Source organism: Carassius gibelio, chromosome B13 (genome assembly GCF_023724105.1).
Source record: "Carassius gibelio isolate Cgi1373 ecotype wild population from Czech Republic chromosome B13, carGib1.2-hapl.c, whole genome shotgun sequence".
NCBI classification, from domain to species: Eukaryota; Metazoa; Chordata; class Actinopteri; order Cypriniformes; family Cyprinidae; genus Carassius; species Carassius gibelio.
The window spans coordinates 22,728,428-22,739,606 of record NC_068408.1 but is presented as its reverse complement, the minus strand read 5'-3'; positions in this window follow the sequence as shown (position 1 = coordinate 22,739,606).

The following is an 11,179-nucleotide window of genomic DNA, read 5'->3' as shown; positions in this document are numbered from 1 at the left end:
ACCATATGTGAAGTTGACCTGCTAAAGTTTGGGTATTGTCCTCCAACAAGACCCTACATGAGTGTTTATAATAGAACAGCCATCCTTCATTGAGAAAAATGGAAAATGATGCAGTGTTTTCATATTAGCCGGCTTTCCTGTTTATGTTGGGGCACTCTGTGACGGTGAGCAGGGTAAGGCAAGGCTTTGATCAGGGCTTTTGCAAGGATTGGGGTGATACAAGGGGGCACTGAAGGGGCTCTGGCCCCTGAGGGCCCCACAGTGCAGCTCAAAAGCCCTCAGAATTTGGGTCATGTCTTGGCCCACATCCGACTGTGGCTCATTTCCTGCAGTTTGATCATGACGAGAGAGCAGGTCTCGTGTTGAGCAACTATGGCTTACATCTGGACTATCAAAGCAGCATTTGGTACACAATATACTCCACCTACATCAATGCCATCTTTATCCAAGTAGATTTATTTAGATTTATTTCAAGAAATTTTACTCTTTAAAAGAAGAGTTCACCCAAAAATTCACTGACTGAATGAGTAAATGATGGCAAAAAGATGATTTTCTTTTTTGGATAAACTGCTTCTTTAACTGTCGCATTTTATTTCCAAACAATGAACAGAAGTATAAATTTGTTCTACCATTAAAGCTGCGGTAGGTAACTTTTGACGCTCTAGCGGTTAATAAACAGAACTGCTTGCATCTTGCGGAAGAACATCGTAGCCGGAACTACTTCTCTCTGTTTATGTCTATGAAGAATCACAAAGGTACTGGGTTACTCCGCCGCGGTACCCCCGAAGCAATCTAAAATAGTCCGAATAAACACTTATTATAGGTGCACCCTAGTGATTCAGGACAAGCCAAAAACACGGTTTTGGAAAATGGATTCATGGTGTACTCACTTATTATATACATTTTTCTACATTTTGAACACAAACAAAGTTACGGACCGCAGCTCTGATTGGTTGTTTCTTACTGGGAGCGATGGAGTTTCTGCAAATGGCAATAGGACACTGGGAGGAGCCAGAGGAGCTCGATTTATTCACAGAATATCTGTCTCATATTCTACTGTTAGGACATAATGACAGGTTTAACAAATATGTAAAAAATATATTTTTACAAAAGTTACCTACTGCAGCTTTAATTCACACACACACACACAGACACACACACACACTGAATTTAAATTGAATGTCAGGTGCAAAATAGTATGTTTAATTGCAATTAAAATGTGAACTTTTAAGGAAGTAGAATTAAAATTGAATTTTGTCTATATATATGTGTATGTATGTATGTATGTGATGTTTTGACAACAATTGTCTTAAATGATATTTCTCTATTGTGTGACATAAAATGTTTATAGTAATATCATTGTGAGTGATGTATTGACTTGCATAAACTTGAATTTCTTAGTGCTAATTTTGCTTTAGGTTTGAAAAAAGTAGACAAAATAAACATTATTATGAGTAGGAGTAGTATAAAAATATCATTTAAAAATGACTGTCATTCAGTTTATCATCTATTACAAAGTTTGCAACATTTAGAAAAATAAAAATGAAAATAATAATAATAATAATAATAATAATAATAATAATAATTCAAACAACCAACCAGTAAACCAATAAAACATATAAAACAACATTTTTTATTGATTGATTTATAATAAAGTAATAATTAGTATTATCATCATCATCATCATCAACCAATAGTGCTATTTGGAGAAAAGGCTAAAGAAATATATATTTTTAAATCTCCCAACACAATGGCATCACACTACAGTGAAAGATAAAGTGATCCAGTGTTAAAGAAGCAATCATTTCACACCTGCAGAATGAGCAGCAATCACACTGTGTTCACACTCTTCTAAATATAAACTTTTCCACATCTTCAGCGGGTAGTTTTTGCCATGAGCCCAGTCTTCAAATTTAGCTCCAATGAGAAAATGTGCCTGCCATAAATATTCCTATTGGCTTATAAATATTTATTATTTCTGCCATGAAACTGTATTTATTGGAATATATTTCATTTGTATGACCATTGAATTATTTATTTTCCCTTGCATAATTCTTTCTTTCAAATCTGCCTAAATCTGAGTCATGCCTGAAGTCTCTGAGGAACAAGAACGAAGTATTTTAAAATTCTATTTAAAAACGATTTTTAAAAATGTATCATACAGCCCAAACTGTAAGACGTATTATAGACCAACAGCAAAGAAATATACATGAAATGCATAATCGGAGGAGGTTCATTTGTATAAAGTTCAAACTTGAAAATAAAAACTAAAATATATGATTAGCCAGCTGCAGGAATAGCATAACACGTGGCTTATTGTGTGGAATATTCTTTCAGTTGGCATATGGGTGAAAGCCAAAATCAAGGCATCCTAGATAAAATTATGATGGCAATCTTTCCACTGAAGTAAAAGTTATATGAGGCGACAGATGTTTTCTTAGTAGATGTTTGCATGTCTTTGATTTGAATCGCACACATCGCTTATTACATCAGCGACGTCAGGCTATCATTCTTTCAGCATTACTACAAAAATAATGTTTATTCAACGCAAACATTATGTTGCAGTTCCCAATAAAGTTGCCGGCCAAATTGGCACATGTTAATTCTGAACCCTGTATGCACTTTACTGTGATTCCTGGCAGGTCTCTTCTTTTTAAGGGTCACATCTTTAATGTATAAACAGGCATGCCAGCTTTATTTTCTTCCGTTCACCCACTTGTCAAAACTAAAGCCTTGCTGGATAGTGCAATGTGCAAACCAGCTGGGAACGGTTAAATCTAGGCATGTTTGTGGTGAAAACGTACACTTTCAAGTTTAAGTTCGAGTTGGCACTGATAATTGAATTGCCTGGCAGGGGTATAATTGGTTTTTTGGATGGTTTGTGTGTATATGTGCGTTTTTGAGATAGAAAGTAAAGGCGGAATAGTATCTGGGGGTTAATGAATGAGAGTAGCAGTGTGCGAAGAAATCTTTTTTTAAGCAGCAGCAAGTGATATTAGTATTTCCAACAACATGGTTATTTTGTCCAGATAGCAAGCTAAGAGTGACCTGAAGAGTTCAGTAACAGAAAACAGCCACCTCTCGCCCCCTAGTGACAGCATCCAGCACAACACGCTCTCTGTTTTCTCTCTTCACTAGGTCTGGCTTATTTCATTTAAAGGGAGGTTGAAGTTGGAGGAAGGCATCCACTTTGGTATGTTCCATTACATATGTCCAATAAATATTTATATGAATAACATATATGTCAGAGTCAAGGAAGCACCAGAGTTCCCTGCGCGCCTCTTGCTTCTGGTTTTCTGGATGATGAAGATTATCTGGTGCTTCCATTGTTCTAAAGTATGTTTTTTATTAAGATTTGTTTAATCCCTGGTCTTCAGTTTTTATACCACTGAGCTCCCAGGACAGTTTTCTTTGCCAACTCAGGAGCGAAAAAAGCATTTTTCTCAACTCCCAAGTTAGCAAACATGTCTCTTTTTAAAGATATAGACCAGGTCTCAACAATAGGAAAGGCTAATGGCCTGAGAGCAGTGTGAGAGAGATTCAGGACAGTTTTTAGACATTTCACTTACACTATAAGACTATTAATTACAGTATGTTCTTTTGCTCCTGTGATCTTACATCCACAGATCCTGTAAATGTGTTTTTATGCCATGTGTTACATTAGAGTTACAAATTATTATTTCAAATGTTGAACATTATTAAAAATGAAAAAAGTATGCATACTTAAGTAGAATTATTACGTAAATAACATGTAAATAATACACTTCTTCATATGTACAAACCAAATGTAATTATTCAGATGCTGCATGTTAATTGCAATAAAACGAAAATGTCATATTGTTTACATTAAATGCAATTAGTTGAATTAAGAAGTGCTTTTTGGTCCATTTAAGTAGGACTTTTTATGTTTAATATGGTGAAAGTGCACTGCAAAACAGTGTTGGGTAAGTTACTTCAAAAAAAGTAATCCACTACAAATTACTAATTACTTCTTTAAAAATGTAATTTGATTACATTACTGATTACTGCATTTACAAAGTAATCAGATTACTAATTACTTTACTTTCAAGTTACTTTAGATTTTAGATTTAGACGTTTTTGTTAAACTAAAATATATGTGAATGTAATTTCTATTGAAACTTGTATTTGATGTTTTTAAATATATTTGTAAATGTGCATTTGCAATTATGAAGGACATTTAAAATATCTCAACTTTAAATGTAATATTTAACACTTAAAAAAATTGAATCAAATACTTTACATGTGCTGAAAAATTAGTGTATTCCTTAAAGAATGACAAAAGATGTTTGTTTTTTTAGGTAAAACTTTCTTTAAAAAAGCAGTTTTTAAAAGTGCACTTAAGTGTGAATAGAAAAATACAGGTAGTGTAACAATATATATATATATATATATATATATATATATATATATATATATATATATATATATATATATATATATATATATATGTATATATATATATATATATATATATATATATATATATGTATATATATATATATATATATGTATATATATATATATATATATGTATATATATATATATTTTTTTTTTACAGTGTCATTGTTACACACTACATGTATAAGTAATAACAGTGTATTTGCATAAGCAACTAACTCTAAAGCAATACTTAATTGTAACATATAGTGATGAAAGTGTACTGTACATTAATGATATTAATGCCATATTATCTGCAAGTACAGATATTTTAATATACACTTTTTAGATATGAAACACACAAGTGCACATTCAATATAAGGGTGACTATGGACAAAAATTATAATTTTTTTTGCATGCAATGCAAGTTTTTCAGAAACTCTGAACTGGCACTAACAGAACTTTTCCTCAATCATAAAAGTAACACCCACTCACATTATTGATATAACTCCTTGAGAGAAAAACCGCAGGCCTTGACGTCCCATTCCGCCTGTGCTGTGTGCGGAAGCCATCTGAAGCAGCTTTCTCTCCCCTTTGTGGCTTTGAGACCTGAGCTAATAGAAGGTTTCAGCGCTGGTGGTGTTTGATGAAAGCGAGCGTGAGCAGACAGGGAGCGGATTGTTCATTCATATGAGGAGCAGTTGTGTTAAAAGCGTAGGCGCCTTGTGAAGGGCATACGTAAACAGAATGGACTGAAGTGTAAAGAGCTCTAAAGGAAGGTCCCCAGTCAGGCGTCTCATTTCTGTTCCCTCTACATTCTCCATAATTCAGAATCCCTCCATCAACACGTCCTTAATGACTCCGCTCGGCCTCCTACTCGTTTATCTGCCCTCCATCTTTGCGCTAGCTTATATGGCTCTGGGTGTGAGAATTTAAGAGGAATTACTCGGAAAAGTGAGAGAGATGTGCCATAGGTCACGCATATATATATATATATATATATATATATATATATATATATATATTATTTATTTATTTTTTGAATTCCCTGCATGTCAGCTGATTAATAATAATAATAATAATAATAATAATAATATATACAAATATACAAACATGCATGTGTATATTTTTAGAAAAATATGTGTTTTCTTATATATAATGATGACTTAAACAAATCATTCGTTTGTTTGAAAACCTTTTATCAAAACCCAATGTATATTCATGCACAATCAGAATGTCTGGATTGAGAACATCTACTGTTTGTCAGTAGGGGTGAATGAACATGTGCTGGGGCTCTATACAGTAAGGCCTCACATCTACAGAGTTCCCATACAGGAGGTAATGATTGCATGTAAAATGATTTTACCCCTCACCACAAATGTACACCAATTAGTGTAAAACACAGCGAAGAATTGCGTTTTAATGGGGTTATGAAAACATGGCTAATGAGCCCACCATCATACACATTCGTCTCTCAGCACCAGCACACAGATGGCTTCCAGCTCCCCAGTGATCCTCTCACCATCACCATACAGACCTCACCATGACGGAGAGCGCCATCAATCAGCTGTCCACATCATTAAAACACTAACCCAGGTTTGATATAACAGTTTGAGGGAAGGGCAACACCGCTCAGGATTCCTTGAACGTGTGCTGTGCAAACATCAGCTGCAGACATGGGGCGTATTTTGTTGTATTTTGGTTGCGCACAGTTATCAGTGTAATGTAACGTCTCACTGCAGCCACTAGAGGGAGCGATTGCACAGTTACAAATGCTGGCTGGAGGAAATACTTTATGGAATGGCCTTTTTTATGAGGTTTTAAATGTACATATATACATACATACATACACACACACATATATATATATATATATACATACAACATAATTTGTCACATATTGGTTATATAAAGAACATTTAACATATATGGAATTTTCCATTGTACAAAAAAATCTTTATAGTGGAAAAATATGAATTATACTATGTTCTAAATGTTCTTCACGATAAAAAATAAGTATAAAACAAAATGTTTATTAAATTTTTTTTTTCTTTTTTTTTGCCATAGAAGAACCAAAGAAGAACTTGTAGAATATTTCATAAAAATATTCTACAAGTGTGCAACTCTCATTTGATGAATTCACGTATTGATTTGCGGATGTTCAACATTTCTACACGACTTCACATTTCTTGATGCGGGTGTGTAAATGCGTTTTGCACCACATTCACTGCAGCAATTGTTTCAAAAATGTGAGCGTACGAGTTTCTAAATGTGTGATTTGTAGAATAGGATTTGTGCACCTGCAATGAAGAATTTGAGAAGGTGTAACTGTTGTGTTGTGTTTGTGGGAGAGAAAAAAAAGTCTAGAGGTTTGCAACTCTTAAAACATTTCTCTCTGTGACTTCAAATTTACTGATACACATGTGTGGCTTTTCTCTACAACTACAAATCGCACTGCCACAGGTGTTCAGTTGTTTTGAATCAAAAATAACTTCATAATAATTGCTGTTATATTTTATTCATATTAGTATTTCTACACAAACACTGTTGAATATCAATGGAAAATGCTTCTTGCAGGATGAGTGTGTATTTCCAGCATCCACCAGCAGGGGCAGAGCAGATGGAGTCGTGTTTATCAGTCTATCACTGAATCCTTGGTGCTGCTCAATCACCTCTTACCTTTGGATTACAGATATATCCTATATACACAGAGCATTGTTTATGTTATGTTATTATTGATTATGTAATGTTTAGTTTTATTATTATTATTATATATGATCAGGGTTCTGAGGGTTGCTAAAATGATTAAAAACCATGCTGTGTATTGTAAATAACAATGTTTTATACTTTGTAAGTAGAGAAACAACACAAACGAGTGAAACATTTTGAGTCTCCCCCTCCCTTGCCTGACAGTGCTTTGGTCCAAATGCCTGCTTTCCTCTTTTATATCACCGCGGTTTTCCCGCGGTATTGGGCTACTTTCACACTGTTGCCAAGGGTTGTTTTTCATGTTAACGGGTTGAATCCACCCCAATAACGTGATATTTAGCACGTCCAATGCAAATTTTTACTAGAGGAACACCGCCTAAAAACATGAATTTAATCCCCCAGAATGCCATTTTCACCAGGGAGTTTTTTTCTTCTTCTTCTTTTGCAAAAACCTGGCAACCCTGTGCTTTGTTCACTATTATTATTATTATTATTATTATTATTATTATTATTATTATCATCATCATCATTATTATCATCATCATCATTATTATGCTGCAACTTTTAATTATTCATAAGCTGAACAAACTACTGTTATAGCTTGTTACAGCTATTTTCATAAAACTATTACTAACAACTTATTAAAACTGTATAGTTGTAGTTACCCTATTGTCCTTGGTGTGAACTTGTAGGCTGTGCTTACAGTTTCAATTAGAAAATGTATTTATATATTATTATACCTGGTGACTTTTTAAGGTACATTACTTAATTTAAAAGTATTGCACAAATATCCATTCAATGTCACACATTTCAGTCAAGTATTTGGTGAATGGATCATGAACTTATGCTTCTATATTCCAGTTGTATTTAGTTCAAATATGCATTCTATATCATCTCTGACAGAGAAAGCCTAGTGAATTTTACTTGGATTCATTTGTATTCCCAGCTAAAGTTTAAGGTGATATTTAAACTGGCTTAGGCTGGCCAAACAGCGCATTGTTCACATCTGGTTCAGGCCATTTGAAAACTCTGTAATTTGCCAAAAAGAGACTTGGAAGGAAAACAATGTCAGGCGGCATCACTTAGCCGTAATGTATGGGATGAGTCACTGCGAATGTTTAACACTCAACGTATTCCTAAACTCCCATAGTCATCTGATGAATTATTAATGTCCAGCATACTGGCTGGAGTTTGGGTGATTCATCATCTTCAAAGAAGGAGAAAAATAGCTACTGCACAGTAGAGACCACAGCTTTGGTCTACAGTATGTGTCATTCTCTTCACTGGCCCAGAAAGAGAGAAAAAACAGAGAAAAGGATTTCTCCAGTCCGTATTTGATTCCCTTCCTCGTCCTTCAGCAGTGAAAAATAAAAAAGAGCTTTGTCTGATCTTCTCTTTTTCTGGCTGGAGCGAGAGGTCAGACCCTTGCCAGGAAGTCATCAGGAGAAGGGGGCATGCGGTGTGAAGCTACAATGCTGACATTACAGCTCAGCCTGAGAAGAACGCGGCTCTTTCCCATACACACAATGACAATCTCTCAGAGAAGATCCCAGCATGCTGATTCAAGGGTCATTCTGGAGGACAATCTTGTCTCTGTCCTGATCCAGTGCACACGACAATGAATCCTGGTATTAACAAAGACTCAGCAGCTGGGTCTAAGAGCAACAGTGAGCAGAAGCAGCAGTCACACACAGAGATCGTCTGTTTGCTCAACACTGTAGCCTGAACCTTTGGTATTTCACTGCTTCACCAAAACACTATTCGGTTTTCTTCTAAATGGTCCAGGGCTGAGTGGCCAGACTGTGCATTGTTAGTGGCGCCTTCTATATTCGCTTAATCAAATGATTTGAAATCTCCAATGTGGAAAAACCCACATTCCACTTTAGAAGCACTAATAGCTCATAGAACCCCTGTTAAATCATTGGAATTCTCCATGTGAAATATTTCGTGGCATGCAGAATTTGCCGTCACACTGCAGTAGTTTAGCAATTCATGGGTGTGCATATTCCTTGCTTACTACCTTAATGGTCCAGTGTGCAGTGAACCCCAACACAATGTGCTAAAAACTAACAGTGGGCACCTGTTGGGCAGATGTCATTCAACCACATTTTAACCCTTGCTTTCTGTCTTTTTAGACAGAAAAGATAGATAGATTTATCTATTTATCAATATACAGTCATTTTAGGACACCCTATTGAATTCCATGTTTTTTACACAATAAAGAAATAACTGGTTCTGCAGGTCTTAAAATTTGGGAAATAAAACCTCAGATGAACAACAAAACATGATGTATTGCACCGTGTCATTGTTTATTTAACAACAAATGGAAAAGCCATGGGTGACAACATTAGGACACCCTTTACTGTTAGCATGAGAATTAAGAAGCGGTCAGGAACTGCTAAACAAATGCCTTTGATTAACTGATCATCAGCAAGTGTGAGCACCTCTATAAAAGCAGATGTTTTGGCAGTTTGCTGGTCTGGAGCCTTCAGGTGTGTGTTAACAGAATGCCAAGGAGGTAAGGCTTCAGCGATGATCTTAGAGAAGCAATTGTTGCTTCCATTAATCTTGGAAGAGTAATAAGGCTATTTCCAATCTGAAGTCCATCATTCTACATTGAGGCAGATTATTCACAAGTAGAAGATATTCAAAACAGACACCAAATCTCCCAGGAGTGACCATCCCTGCAAATGCACCCCAAGATTAGACTGTGTAATGCTTAGAGACAACTGGCAGACAACCCAATAACTTCACTGTCTCCACACGCCTCAGTTAAGATGTTAAATGATTAAATAAATGACAGTACAGTTAGCAAAATATGGGACAAGTATGGCATGTTTGGAAGGCTAAAACAGCACAGTTTAGGTTTGCAAGATTGCATCAACAAACCATAAGACTTCTAGGACAATGACCAAATGATGAGACCAAAGTGGAGATGTTAGGCCGTAATGCACAGTACCAAATTTGATGAAAACCTAAAGAGCATATCAGCACAAACACCTCATACAGAATTCCACCTCACACATGCTGGTGGAGGACTGATGATTTTGGGCTTGTCTTGTAGCCATGTGACCTGGGCACCTAATAGTATATTGTAGAGTCCAATGTGAAGACATCCATCCAACAGCTAAAGCTTGTCCAAGATTGGGTGATGCAACAGGACAATGATCCCAAGCACACCAGCAAATCTAAAACATAACTTCTGAAAAGAATCAAGGTTCTACAATAGCCCAGTCATAGTCCAGACCACATCCTGATTGAAATCATGTGGTGAGAGCTGTGTATAGACAAATACCCAAAAACCTCAATAAACTGGAGCAACGCCGTAAAGAAGAGTGGGACAAAATTCTTCCAGAACGATGTGAGAGACTGATAAAGTCATACAGAAAATTATTAATTCAACTAATTGCTGCTAAAAGTGGATCTACAGGCAACTGAATCACAGGGGGTCAACTTTGTCACACAATGCTTTTCCCTCTTGCCTTTATTTTTGTTAATCAAATAATGAAACGGTATGATATATAATATATTTGTCAGTTTCAGTAGTTGTTGTACACAATAAAACTCAATTAAATATATATTTTTTGTGTTTACTATCATCATTTATATACCATAACATATTTCAGGGTCAAGGAGATACATTTCCAGTCTTACAGTGTTCTACATGTGGCCTACATTTGATCTAGAGATCAAAGCTAGATTTATAATTTTTTTATAATGTTTCATATTTTTATATATTGCAATATCGCATTCTTTTGAGCATTTTAAATTATGTTTCTTGCTGAGGTTTATTCATATGAGTTATATGTGTTCTAACAAATCGAGATTTTTTATAATATGACATAATATGAATGCATTTTTTGGACTGAAAGATCTATCTATCAATCAATCAATCAATCTATCTATCTATCTATCTATCTATCTATCTATCTATCTATCTATCTATCTATCTATCTATCTATCTATCTATCTGTCTGTCTATCTATCTATCTATCTATCTATCTATCTATCTATTAAAAAAGCAAACACATATTAGTAAAAAAATGTATATACATTTTGAAACATTTGTTA